Source organism: Canis aureus, chromosome 22, assembly GCF_053574225.1.
Source record: "Canis aureus isolate CA01 chromosome 22, VMU_Caureus_v.1.0, whole genome shotgun sequence".
Classification (NCBI taxonomy): Eukaryota; Metazoa; Chordata; class Mammalia; order Carnivora; family Canidae; genus Canis; species Canis aureus.
The window spans coordinates 43,552,639-43,565,804 of NC_135632.1; the positions used below are offsets into that span (position 1 = coordinate 43,552,639).

The following is a 13,166-nucleotide window of genomic DNA, read 5'->3' on the forward strand; positions in this document are numbered from 1 at the left end:
ATTATAGTGGAGCCAGATAAACATGTAAGAAGTACAATAATTTTCTGAATGTAATTTTCATAACCTGACATTCTTTTTTTCTAAAAGTTATGCAATACACTGTTGTATGGATTGGTGAACTTACACTAGAATTTTATTCGGATGTGAAATTCCACAATTTTCTATAAATAAGGGGCAGGAGGTTCCAGGAGAAAGAACCAAAGGCATGAGTTTATCTCCTCATGTATCCATTTCCTACTTTAAAACTTCAGAGGCTTCTCCCAGTTACAAAGCAAGTCCTTGCTTCTTAAGAAGTCAAACAAGACTCCTAGTGATTTGGTCCCTGCTCACCTTTTCCCTGTATAGGTAACCAATCTTCCAGATTTGCATTGTCTTACAGAAAAACCTAAATGTTAATTTGGCCTATGTTCACAGCAAGAGGGCAAAAAGGGAAAGCTAGATTACCTGATGGGCTGATTTATTGCTCCACTGACAGCTCGGCAAAGAGAGCTGCTAAACTGCCTTGGGTTCTCCAAGGGCATTAGTCTCAGGAAGACAAAGAAAAGAACCAGCTATAAGGGAAGCTGAAATAAGCACCAGATTGTTGACTAAGCTTTTGTCTGAATTTTGGGTCCAAGGCCACTCTGAGTCACTCACTAGCAGCTACATTGGTAGACTTCCTCAGATGGATGAAATGCCACTTATCTTTGTTCCATTTTGCAATTTATATGCTTCCATCTTCATATTTACTATATTATGTTGAAATCATTCGTCTATTCAAAGAAGCAGGAAGGGGAGTCAAGGCTGAGCCCAAGGTATATATAGTTCAAGGAACTAGGTGAGTGGTAAAAGCATCTACTGGAAGAGAAGTTTTAGGGGAAGAGGCTGAATCATGAGTTCGGTTTTAGGTGCACTTAGGTTGAGGTATTTGAGGCACATCTAGATGGAGATGTCAAATGAATGTTTCAAAAGAGAAGTCTGGGTGGAAGATAGAACTTAAGTTGGTGGGAACATAGGTAGCAGTTGAAGCCAGGGGTATGGAGGGGGATTGCCTGGTGGCAGAATGTGGAGTGGGGAGAAGGTGGAACTGTGTCAGGGAGCCGTCCCACATTTACAGGGTAGGTGGAAGAGGAGTGTTTGTCAAAGGGTGAGGGGAAGAGTCAGAATGAGGGAGGGAAACTGGAATGCGTGATATCATGAGAGCCAAAGGGAAGAAGGGTTTCAAAAGAGTGAGTGGTCAATTTGGTGGAATGATTCTGAGAGGTGGTGTGTTGTGACGACATTGAGGGGCTCCTGGCTGGCTCAGCCAGTAGAGCCTGAGACTCTTGATCTCAGGGTACTGAGTTCAAGTCCACTTTGGAAGTAGAGATTACATAATAAATAAAAGTTAAAAAAAAAAGAGTACATTGAATTAAGTGATATGGAGATAACTCGTGACTTTAACAAGAACTGTTTCCATGGAGTGGATGAGACAGAAGGTAAATGGGAAGATTTGTGAAGCGAATTAGAGCTAAGAATATGGAGAGACACTGTAGGCAACTCAGGCCAGAGATTTGAGAATGAAGGGCAGGAGAGAGGTGGTAGCTAGAGGATTATGTGGTTTCCAGAATTTTTTATTTTTTTTTTTACTATAATGTGACGGCTAATAGCAACATAAGTACTGATGGGAAGGATCTAAGAGAGGAAGAGATTGAAATAAAATAAAAGAGAAAATAATTAGTGTCCCTGAGAAAACCCTGATGAGATGGATTGCAGAGCACATGCAGAAGGGTTAGCCTTTGTTGGAAGAGGGAAAGCAGTTGGCTGTATGAAGTTCCTATCTAATGGACTCCATTTTTCCAGTGAAACAGGAAGCAAACATAGCTGAGAATGAGAAAGTTGGGAATTTGTGAAAAATAAAACAGATTTAACAGAGAATCTGTAGACATTTGAAGACCAAGCTGCCAGGTAGTATTGATGGCCTGGGTGGGGTCACCACTGACCACTAATGTGTAGTGGTAGCAGTCTGCCTCACTGTGTTTTTCCTCGGGTGTTTTCAGCAGCCAGGGTGCAGACAAGGAGAAGGCATGGGTTCATCTAGGGTTGGGAGTGAATTTGCTGCAAAGTAATTGGCATGATGGATCCCAAAATCTACCAATAATAGAAAGAAAATAGGTAGAAAAGAGCAATTGATGAATAGATTCATTAGAGGATGTAGAGATGGAAGGGAAGGTCCACTTGAAGTAGTAGGGTACTTAACAAAGCAAGTTAAAAGAAATGAATGAATACGAGATGTTTGCACCATTAGATTCAGAAATGGAGTAGTTTCAAGTATTGCCAAGTTCCATAACATGCAATGGATGAGGCAGAGTCGGTAATTCATTGGAGTGGTGAATTGTTCATTCATAGGGACATTAAAGTCATGTGGGCTGATAGATGGGGTTGGTGTGAAGGGGTGAGGGAGCTGACCAGAGAAGCACCAGTGGAGGAGGCATGACTGGAGTTCAGGTGAAGACCAGCACAAGGAATGGAGCACAAGCTTCAAAGCAAGGAAAACTAGCTAGAGAGGAAAGGAGTAATGGCCTGAATGTGGCAATGGGGAGGACACTGGCACACTCAATTCTGGAGTCACTTGAAGGGGAAATGTCCCCCCATTTGGAAGGCTGACAGATGAAGCCTTGTTCTTAGAAGATTGTCTAGATTCAGTTAAGACAAAGAAATAGAAGGAATATTCTGAGTAGAATTTAAAGATAAAGGTCAAGGGAGTCTCTTTTTCATAGAATGGCTCTTCTCCCCATGCATAGTACATGGGTTTGCCAAAAGTAGACAAATAGTGTCTGGGGTCATCATTCCTCGAATGCAGAGAAGTGGTTTTTTTCATATTTCCACCTCCCTAAACCTAGGTACTGTGAAACACCTGGAATAAGCTTTTCTAAAGTGTTTAACTCTCATTGAAAGTTTGATTGCTCAATCTTTTGCTGATTCCACATTCTACTTTAACATTTTGAATACTAGTAATCATTATACTACGATTTAGATGGAGATCCAAAAGAATATAAGAAATTCATTTGTACCTGTATTTTCATCCGTACACATCTGCTGATTAGATCTCTGTTATGAGCTTGTCTTGGTATCATTTGCTCCTTTTTTCCCTAAAAGTGAAGCAGTAGAATGTATTCTGGTTAATTCAGTATTTTGGTAATTCGAGTTGTAGTTACTTCATATGTACTATAGACAGAACTTCACTCTCACCATCCTAGAAAGGATTGTGAGATGTAATTTAGATGTTATCTGTTCTTTGGGGGCTAGGGAGAGAATATAATCACAAAATCGCATGCAAACTTTTTAAAGACTAACTTATCATTAGAGAGGAAAAATGCTGTAGTTCATTCATTGCCATTAAGTAAACATTCTTCAGTCACTTCTAGTAAATCTGAGCTCTACAAATCAGATTTTTACTTATAACACTAATGAATGAAAGTCCTAAAATAAATGAAATTTCAGAGTCTGCCTTTAAAAATGCAAGTCATGGTAATTAAGTAAAGCATCTCAAGAAGGGAGTTGGAATGTCCTCCTTCTATACAGTTCTGGAAGAGAGACACATTTTTTACATTAAAAACTCAAGGAAGGAATCCAATTTGATAAGACATTAAATTGAGAATTTCACATCAATCTTGTTTTCCCATGCAATATGGAGATGTGTGACTGACCATCCATAACCATTTGCCCCCTCCTTTCTTACTATATATCAGATCTTGGAAGTGCTGTTTGAACAAAGAGGTCTTATAGATAGAAAAATAACCTGCAAAAGAAACTTGTCATTCTGATTGGTTCTTTTAAAGTTCCTAGACCAGATTCCAGTGTTGTGCAGGAGGGGTGTGTCCACCACCACCACCATGCACACAACACCAAGTAATTCTGGGACATTAGCAGGGTGTCAGGGAATTCAACTCAGTTCTGATGCTATCTGCCTGGAAATAGCATCAGATTCCACAGGTTAAGAGATCTGTCCCACAAGACTGCCTTCTACTCCACTTCAGATTCCAGGCCAGTGGCAAATCCCAGGCTCTTACCTGTGCTTCTGACCAACCAGCTACAGCTTGAAGGTTTTAACAATCTCCTCCTTGGGTTCCCTTAATTTGCTAGACTGGCTCACAGAACTCAGGGAAACACTAGTTACATATCAACAGCCTGATGAAAAGATACAGTGAATGAGGTATAGGGAAAGGAGGCAGAGCTTGCCCTCTCCAGGCATGTGGCTCTCCCTGCATTTCCAAGCATTCACCAACCCCTTGGGGTTTTATTGAGGTTTCGTTACACAGTTGTCAGTGACTAAATCACTGGCCATTGGTCAACTCAACCTCCAGCCTCTCCTCCTCAGGGGTCAGGAAGTAGGAATAAGAGTTCCATCCTTCTAATCACCTTCAGCCCCCTACCCCCACCCTTGCATCCTTATGTTGTCTAAGGGTTTTCCAAGCTTATCTAATTAACATAACACAAGATATCTTTATGCCCCCATGGTAGGAAATTTCAAAGGTTTTAGGAGCTATGCACCAGAAACCATAGACAAAAACCAAATACACGACAGAAATATATTTTGGTCATTTGCATGACTAAATATATATTCCTTATAAATCGGGATCCCTGGGTGGCGCAGCGGTTTGGCGCCTGCCTTTGGCCCAGGGCGTGATCCTGGAGACCCGGGATCGAATCCCACATCGGGCTCCCAGTTGCATGGAGCCTGCTTCTCCCTCTGCCTGTGTCTCTGCCTCTCTCTCTGTATCTGTCATAAATAAATAAAATATTAAAAAATAAATAAATAAATAAATAAATAAATAAATCATAATACCACAGTTGTCTTAGTTGATAATTTGTCTTAGTCAATAGCTAATCATAGTAATGATGCAACTGACAACTCTGTATCACTAACTGTAAAAATTATTGTAAGATTTCTCTGTCAAATCAGATGAGCCTCTTCCTTTGAAATTTAAATTAATTTTTAAAAATAAATTACAAAAATAAACTATTGTGACTACGCCAAAATATAAAGCTTTTGCACAGCAAAGGAAGCCATCAACAAAATGAAAAGACAACATATTGAATGGAGAAGATATTTGCAAATAATATATCTGGTGTAAAAAAGATTTCAAGATAGAGCAAGCAAACCTAGCTAGGAGAGTCTCTTTTAAAATAGGGTGGAGCCCCCCTCCCTCCAGCTTAGTCAGTAGAGCATTCAAGAGTCTTGATCTCAGGGTCATGAGTTCAAGCCCCACGTTAGGTGTAGAGATTCTTAAAAATAAAATCTTTAAAATAGAATAAAATGGGGCATCTGGGTGGCTTAGTTGGTTAAGTGTCTGCCTTCAGCTCAGGTCATGGTCCCGGGGTCCTGGGATTGAGCCCTGCATCGGACTCCCTGCTCTGCAGAGAAGCTGCTTCTCTCTCTCTCTCTCTCTCTTCCTCTGCTCCTCCTCCCACTTGTGCTCTCACCCTCTTTCTCAAATAAATAATAAATAAAATCTCAAAAAAAAAAAAGAATGAAATAGCCCAGGAGGTCATATGGAAGGAGGAGTTTATGCACCTTCTCCTCAAGGAACTGTGAATTTTTTGCCAACTGCAAGCCCTGGGCCTGGACTTAACTCCCTCTTCACCATGACACTGGACTCTTTCCCATTCTTCACTTCAGAAGGAACCAATGAGATTTGACAAGTTTCAATCCCTCATTGGTAAATTAACACAACCAATTCCAGCTGACCTAGTTTCAGTCTGTTTTGTCCAACAACCCTGACTGAGAACTGCACTTGGAAACTTTCACATTTATAACCCTGCCCTCTGTCTTCCTATGAACATAATTCAGGTTTCTACCTGAATCTGTGTCTCTTGAATTGCAATTCAGATTGCCCAAACATATTCATCTTTGCTTAAATTTTCAGTGAATTCTTTCTTGGTCAACACCTATAAGGGGCTAATGTCTCAACTACATAAAGAACTTGTACAACTCACCGCTCCCCCCCCCCAAAAAAAAAGAATAATCCAATTAAAAGATAAGTGGAGGACCTGAATAGGCATTTTTCCAAAGAAGGTGTACAGATGGTCAACAAGATGCATGAAAAGATGCTCACCATCACTAGTCATCAGGAAAATGCAAAACCACAGTGTGATATCCCCTCACACCAGTTGAAATATTTAGTACCAAAAAGACAAGAAAGAACAAGTGTTGGTGAGGATGTGGAGAAAAGGAACCGTCGTGCACTGTTGGTGGGAATGTAAATTTGTGCAGCCACCGTGGAAGATGGTATGGAGGTTCCTCAAAAAGGAATATCATATAATCTAGTAATTCCACTACTTGGTATTTACCTGAAGAAAATGAAAACACTAATCTAAAGAGATAGATGCACGTTTATTGCCACGTTATTTACAATAGCCAACATATAGAAGTAATCTCAGTGTCCTTCGATAGATGAATGGATAAAGAAGATGTAGTATGTACATATCCATATAATGGAATATTACTCAGTTATAAGAAAGAATAATATCTTGTCATTTGTGATGGTATTATGCTAAGTGAAATGAGACAGGAGAAGAAAGACAAATACTATATGATTTCACTTATATGTGGAATCTAAAAAAATCAAAGTAAATGAAGAGAAACTCTTCCTTGAATAATAATCCTAGGGTGCCTACGTGGCTGGGTGGCTCAGTCAGTAAAGATTTTTTATTTTGGCTCAGGGTTGTGCTCAGTATGGAGCCTGCTTAAGATTCTCTCTCCCTCTGCCCCTCCCCTCACTCTAAAGCAAAAGGAATAATTCTCATTTAATAAATGTAGAAGCAATGAGGGAAATAAAAAATCATCATAAGAATACCACAGTAACAACTTCTGCAAGCAATATTCACTAACGGATGGTAAAAACAGCAGGTGAAAGTTTGAGGAGAAACAAGGTACTTGCATCTTGCTGGCCATCTGTATGCCTTCTTTGGAAAAACACCTTTTCAGACCCTCCACTTATCTTTTAATTGGATTATTCTTGTGTGTGTGTGTGTGTGTGTGTGTGTGTGTGTGTGTTGAGTTGCACAAGTTCTTTATGTAGTTAGGATATTAACCCCTTATAGGTGTTTTTTTTTTTTTCCTTATAGGTGTTGACCAAGAAAGAATTCCCTGAAAATTTAAGCAAAGATGCATAAGTTTGGGCAATCTGAATTGCAACTCAAGAGACACAGATTCAGGTAGAAACCTGAATTATGTTCACAGGAAGACAGAGGGCGGGATTATAAATATGAAAGTACCTCAAAATATCTCCCTCCCAATAAATATTAATTAAAAACAAAAAATAGTAATTTTATAATGGAGATTTTGGCAAATACCACCTTTATCAAGTGTTCAATATTTAATCATAAACCCTCTGTGGTAGGCAACATGACCCTTCCAAGCAATTTCCAAATCCTAGTTGCTGACACCTATGAATTATGTAACCTTTCATGGCAAAAGACACTTTGCAGATATACCTTAAAATAGGGGGATTACCCATTATTTGAGTGGGCCCAGTCTAATCACATACGTCTTTTAAAAGCCAAGAATTTTCTCTAGCTGGAATCAGAGAACTAGGACAAAGGAAGAGGTCAGAAATATTTGAAGCACCAGAAGAATACAATCCACCATTGCTCACCTGAAAATGGGGGTCCAGGGACCTGGGCCATGGGGAAATGAATTCTGCCAACACCCAGAATGAGCTTGGGTGTAGATTTTCACCCAGAGCCTCTAAGTAAGAGGCTAGTCCGTCAGCACTCTGGTTTCAGCCTTGTGAGACTTTAAGCAGAGTACCAAGCCTACTGGACAATTGATTTATAGAACTGTGCAATAATACATGGGCATGGTTTTAACACTCAGTTTGTAGTAATTTGTTACACAACAGTGTAATATCCTCCAAACTAATATAATATTGCACCAAGCTAATATCCTCACTGCTGTGGATCACTGAAGACCCATCCCTCTATCTTCACAATTAATTTTTGAACTGGCATAAAAAATAGATACACATTCCATGGACCTGTCTACACCAAATGTCCTTGGATCTTAAATGCTGTTGCTTCAGAGTCTGAATGCGGCCCTACTTTTGCCAATCCCATTCACTCCAAATGTGGCTGTTGTGTATTAACTATATTTTCCTTTCTCTATTCTTGATGCTCTGGCACCTGGAGGCCTATTGATCCCAGATACATTGCCCTTCCCCAGGCTAGCTAATTCCTGGGGACAACAAATGACTCCCCTATGAATGTAACTTTCATGTTTAAACCAGCCAATCCAGAGCCTACACTTGCCACTTACCCTTTTCACCAAGGTCCCACAGATTAAGCCAACATTCCTCTGTGCTAATCACTTTATGGCTAGGAACCAGACAACCCAGGACAGTCCTTTTATGCCAGAACCCACTGAAATTATTCAAACTAGCCCATCCTAAATTTACCTAGTCTATTTACCCTGCTTTGCCCAGTCCTTCCTGCAAAAAAAAACCCCACAAAGCTCTTGCCATGCTTTCCCCTCATTCCCTCTGGCTCCTTGTCAATCCAGGTGTTTCCTCATGTGGCTCTGCATGGTCAGGCATGCATCCTCCTTTTGGGAATTGTGAGTGTCAATCTTCAATGGCAATCATCTTCTAATCTGCTGCCCTCATCATGCCTGAATGAAAACAAAATCCTGAGTACATTTAAAACAGACTGGTCTTTTAACCACAGCTAATACCATCAAGTTTTTACCGAATGTGTTAGAGGTAACAGAGTAACAGAAACCAGAGAGGCCTGCCAAGCCAATAAGAGGTCACCTTTGGAGACTCCACAAGGGACCCTAATTCCAGCCTAGCAGACTTCCAGGTTGTGGAAAACAACTCAATTCCCATCCACATGTTCTTTTGGCCTTCCAAACCTTCCTGGTCCTAGCTTCCAATTCTTTAGGGTGAGTGACCAAAGGACACCTTCATTTTCTGATCCAATGGTTCATCATGGGAACGTATAATCCTTAAGTAAAAGTCACTTCCTCAAACTCCAGGGTGATTCCTATGGACCAGATAAGGCAATCAAAATAGCTAATGCTACATTTTCCCAAAAGCTGAGTTTCTCAACATTAAATAGTAGCATGAGCAGAACTCCAAATTTCTTATCTAATTCCATATTAGGAAAGAAAATATTTATCTACTTCATCCAGGGAACAGTCCCATCAAAACCATAATACATTTATTTGACTAAAAAGACCATTTAACAAGTTAACCAACTGCCCTACATTTATATTTATGATGACTTCATTGTTTCCTCTAGGGAAAAAAAATAGATGTTTTATATTTGGAAATCTTAAGAGTCTATTTAATTTTTTTTAAGAGTCTATTTTAATAACTTTCCTAAAACAAAGGAAATCTGCTAGGAAGTTGGTGTCTACCTTCAGTACGATAAAACTGCCAGCTACCTCCAAACAGAAGCTTTCCCACTTACAAACAAAAGTTTGTTCTCTTCTCGACACCTTGCCAACCTGCTAAAGGTTGCCAGCAAGCCTGGAGTGGCTATCCAGGACCACTCTTTTGTGAACTATACCTGTTTTCAGCAGATGATTTTGCTTAGAAAAGAATGATCACATTCATGAAATGAACACTCATATACCAGTTGACATGGGATGCTTGGGTGGCTCAGCAGTTGAGTGTCTGCCTTTGGCTCAGGGTGTGATTCTGGGTCCGGGATTGAGTCCTGCTTTGAGATCCCTGCCAGGAGCTTGCTTATGTGTCTGCCTCTCTCTGTGTGTCTCTCATGAATAAATAAATAAAATATTTTTTAAATAATAAATAAAGCAGTAGACATGAATCTAACACATGCAAAGAGTCAATATTAAATACTTCACTTTATTCCTATCAACTTCATGTACATATTGTTGCAGTTGTCATTTTTAACAAAAGACCACCGTTTATACACTTTTAGTGAATACTTGGGAATTATCTGTAAAAGCTCTGGATTTTAGATTTTTTATGTTTTCTTGTAAGAGTTTAGGTATTCATTTAAAATTCTAGTTACCCATTACAGAAACCAGACTTCAAGTTAAAAAGTCTGTACAATCAGATTCCAGTATAAATTTGGAGATGTATGGCCTGAAATACAAGCATATTCCTTCCAAAACTGCATAATCTGAATCTAATCATGAGGAGACATCAGATCAAGCCCAAACTGAGCAACATTTAACAAAATAACTGACCTATACTCTTCAAACTTGTAAAGACCATGAAAGAGAATGGCTGTCTCGGGTGTCTTCCAGAATAAAGGACAATAAGACATGTGGTGACCAAAGTGATGCATGATCTGGGGCTGATACCTGGAATAGTTGACAAAACCTAGATGTCTGTTTTCTAATGTTGGCTCTCTGATTTTGATCATATCTGAAAATCTCAAATGGCTCAGAAAAAATAATATGTATATGTGTATAGAGAGAAAGAGGAGAGAGAATGATAAAGCAAATGTGTAACAATGTCAACATTTGGGTGATCTGGGTATATCTGGAATGTTCCTAGAGTTTGTGATATTTCTGCTAATCTAAAACAATTTTTTTTTTTTTTTTACATAGGCTCCATACCCAACGTGGGGCTCAAATTCACAACCGTGAGATCAAGAGTTGCATGTTCTACTCACTGAGCCAGCCAGGTGCCCCTGAAACAATTTTTAAAATCCACTCACTAAGGCATTCTCTTGTTAATCTAAATAAACATAAAACAGCAAAGCTATGCATCGAACACCAATCTGTTTTTTCCTTTCTGTTTCATCCACAAAGCAGCAAAAATTATTTTCCCTATTTTTCTCCTAGTATTTTAGCCAAGTTCATTGCTTTATTCCCTTGACACAAAATCTTTTCTTTCTTTGTTCTACCCACCACAACATTGGAAAACTCTGGTTTCTTTCTTTTTTTTTTTTAATTTTTTAAATTCTTATTTATTTATGATAGTCACAGAGAGAGAGAGAGAGAGGCAGAGACATAGGCAGAGGGAGAAGCAGGCTCCATGCACCGGGAGTCCAACGTGGGATTCGATCCCGGGTGTCCAGGATCACGCCCTGGGCCAAAGGCAGGCGCTAAACCGCTGCGCCACCCAGGGTTCCCAAAACTCTGGTTTCTAAGAGATTCTGCACAAGACAGAGCATTAACATCTTTCCATTTAAGGTTTCTAATCTACAGGGAGCAAAATTCTAACAAGACTTAGACTTTCTTATTCCATTAATATCCACCACACATAAACCTAGCTAAGTGAGGGAAGATGTTGCTTCTAGATAAGAAGGAAAAACTCATTTTCAAATCATGACAAATAATGAAAGAAGAAATAGAAAAAGAAGAAGCCAATAGCTCCACAAATCTAGCTCCAGACACATGAGGCTTTATTTTTTTTTAAAGATTTTTTACTAATTTATTCATGAGAGACACACAGAGAGAGGCAGAGACATAGGCAGAGGGAGAAGCAGGCTCCTTGTGGAAAACCCGATGAGGGACTTGATCCCAAGACCCTGATCTGAGCCAAAGGCAGGCGCTCAACCACTGAACCACCCAGGCGTCCCTGAAGCTTTAAACCTGAAAGAATCTGAGTTAGGGTTTGGAATCTCTCCCCAGGCTCAGACAATTCCCAAACTGTAGCTGGAACATTCCAGAAGGGGCCTTCTGCTCACATTAGAATAACCTTGGTGTCTTCTGCTCTTGTTTTCTCCATCATTTTATGTTCTCGCAGTCTTGACTGCTATAATAGCAAGTTCCCTGTGGAATATAATGAAATGGCCCATACAAAAATGTGCAGTTACCACTTGAACCGAAGTACAATCTGAAGTAAAATGAAAACCTATGGAATTCCCTTACCTTCAAGTAGCAGTCGTGTGAAACAGGCTCCAGGTCTGCACCAGGTCCCTGGGGGTGATGAGCCTACTTCAATGCACACAGAATATATAGGGAGAGATTATATATCCGGGTTTTTCATTACACAAGGTATTTTTGAAGGCTTCTCAGCCAAGATCCACTTAAAAACAAAAGCTACACAAAGACTACAAAAAGGCCACACAAACTTTAAACAAAAGGCTAAAGAAAGACCAAACAAAAGCCAAAGAAAGTTTAAACAAAGAGTGAAACAAAGACAAAACAAAGGCCAAACAAAGACAAAAACAAAGACTAAAACAAAGGGCAAAGGAAAATCTAAACAAAAGCTAAACTAAGCTACAGCCATACCATATATACACACAGAGAGATACACACATACCCCACATCCACATTATATCTCTACACACAGTCACATATTTTGGTCCTCTATGTTGGAACATAATCAACACTCCATGTTAAACCCCTCACCAAAGCTCACCCCTCACCAACTCCACACATCAAACGATGTGCCAGGTCCAACCAAACCAACATGCCAGCTCACCCTACCAACCCACACACCCTTCACCCAGTGTCTGCACATGTGGACACAGAGACATGCATGGAGGAGAGACAATGAGAAGACATGAGGAAAAGACAGTCGTCTACAAGTTACAGAGAAGGATTTGGAATAGACCTTCTCTCAGAGGCCTCAGAAGAAACCAACCCTGCCAACACCTTGATCTCAGATTTCTAGCCTTGAGAACTGTAAGAAAATACATTTCTGTTACTTAAGCCACCCAGTTGGTGGTACTATGTTACAGCTGCCCCAGCAAACCAATACACCATAATCCCTATATGTACTATTTTAAATAGTTTTTGTATTTATCAAAATAATACATGCATGAGATTATTTATAATGGTATTAAAAAACTTATGTTGTGTGTCAACTATACCCCAATTTTTAAAAGGCTTATGTTGAAAAACAATAGCCCTTTTTGCTATCTCATCCCACTCCATAATCCCACTCCAAAGGCAACCGCACTTAACTTTTAACTCTTTTAAGCTATTTTTTTCTATATTTATTTCCACATTGCTAAATAATTCCACTAACAGCCATTTATGTATTTATTTATTGTAGGCTTTTGGCTTTTTGAAGAGGGTGTGGGTTTTTTGCCCTCTATTCTTTGCTCTCTCCTTCACCCACTGAATGTAGCTAGGTCAGTATCTATAGTCTTATAAATATGCAAATACTATTTCCTGCAGAAACTTGTGATCAACTGTGATTATTTCTCTCTTTACAACTTTATTTTTCCTGGAGTTAATAGTTGTCCTGTTTTTGCTTTCATTTATTTATTTT

The 13,166-nt window shown here is 39.5% G+C and overlaps 1 protein-coding gene across 8 annotated transcripts in view; it reads right to left on the reverse strand.

Moving 5' to 3' along the window:
• Window positions 1-11,973, reverse strand: part of MOBP (myelin associated oligodendrocyte basic protein) — a 54,127-nt gene extending 42,154 nt beyond the window's left edge. For 6 of the 8 annotated variants that reach the window (XR_013361510.1, XM_077865698.1, XM_077865699.1 and 3 more), the window contains exons 1-2: window positions 11,816-11,973; window positions 3,033-3,110 (exon numbers count right to left, since the gene is read on the reverse strand). The gene's annotated coding sequence lies outside the window, so the exon portion shown is untranslated. Of the gene's footprint in view, window positions 1-3,032; window positions 3,111-11,631; window positions 11,717-11,815 lie in introns of all 8 variants that reach the window. The other 2 variants (XM_077865703.1, XM_077865704.1) reach the window with 2 other exon arrangements.
• Window positions 11,974-13,166: the final 1,193 nt, after the last annotated feature.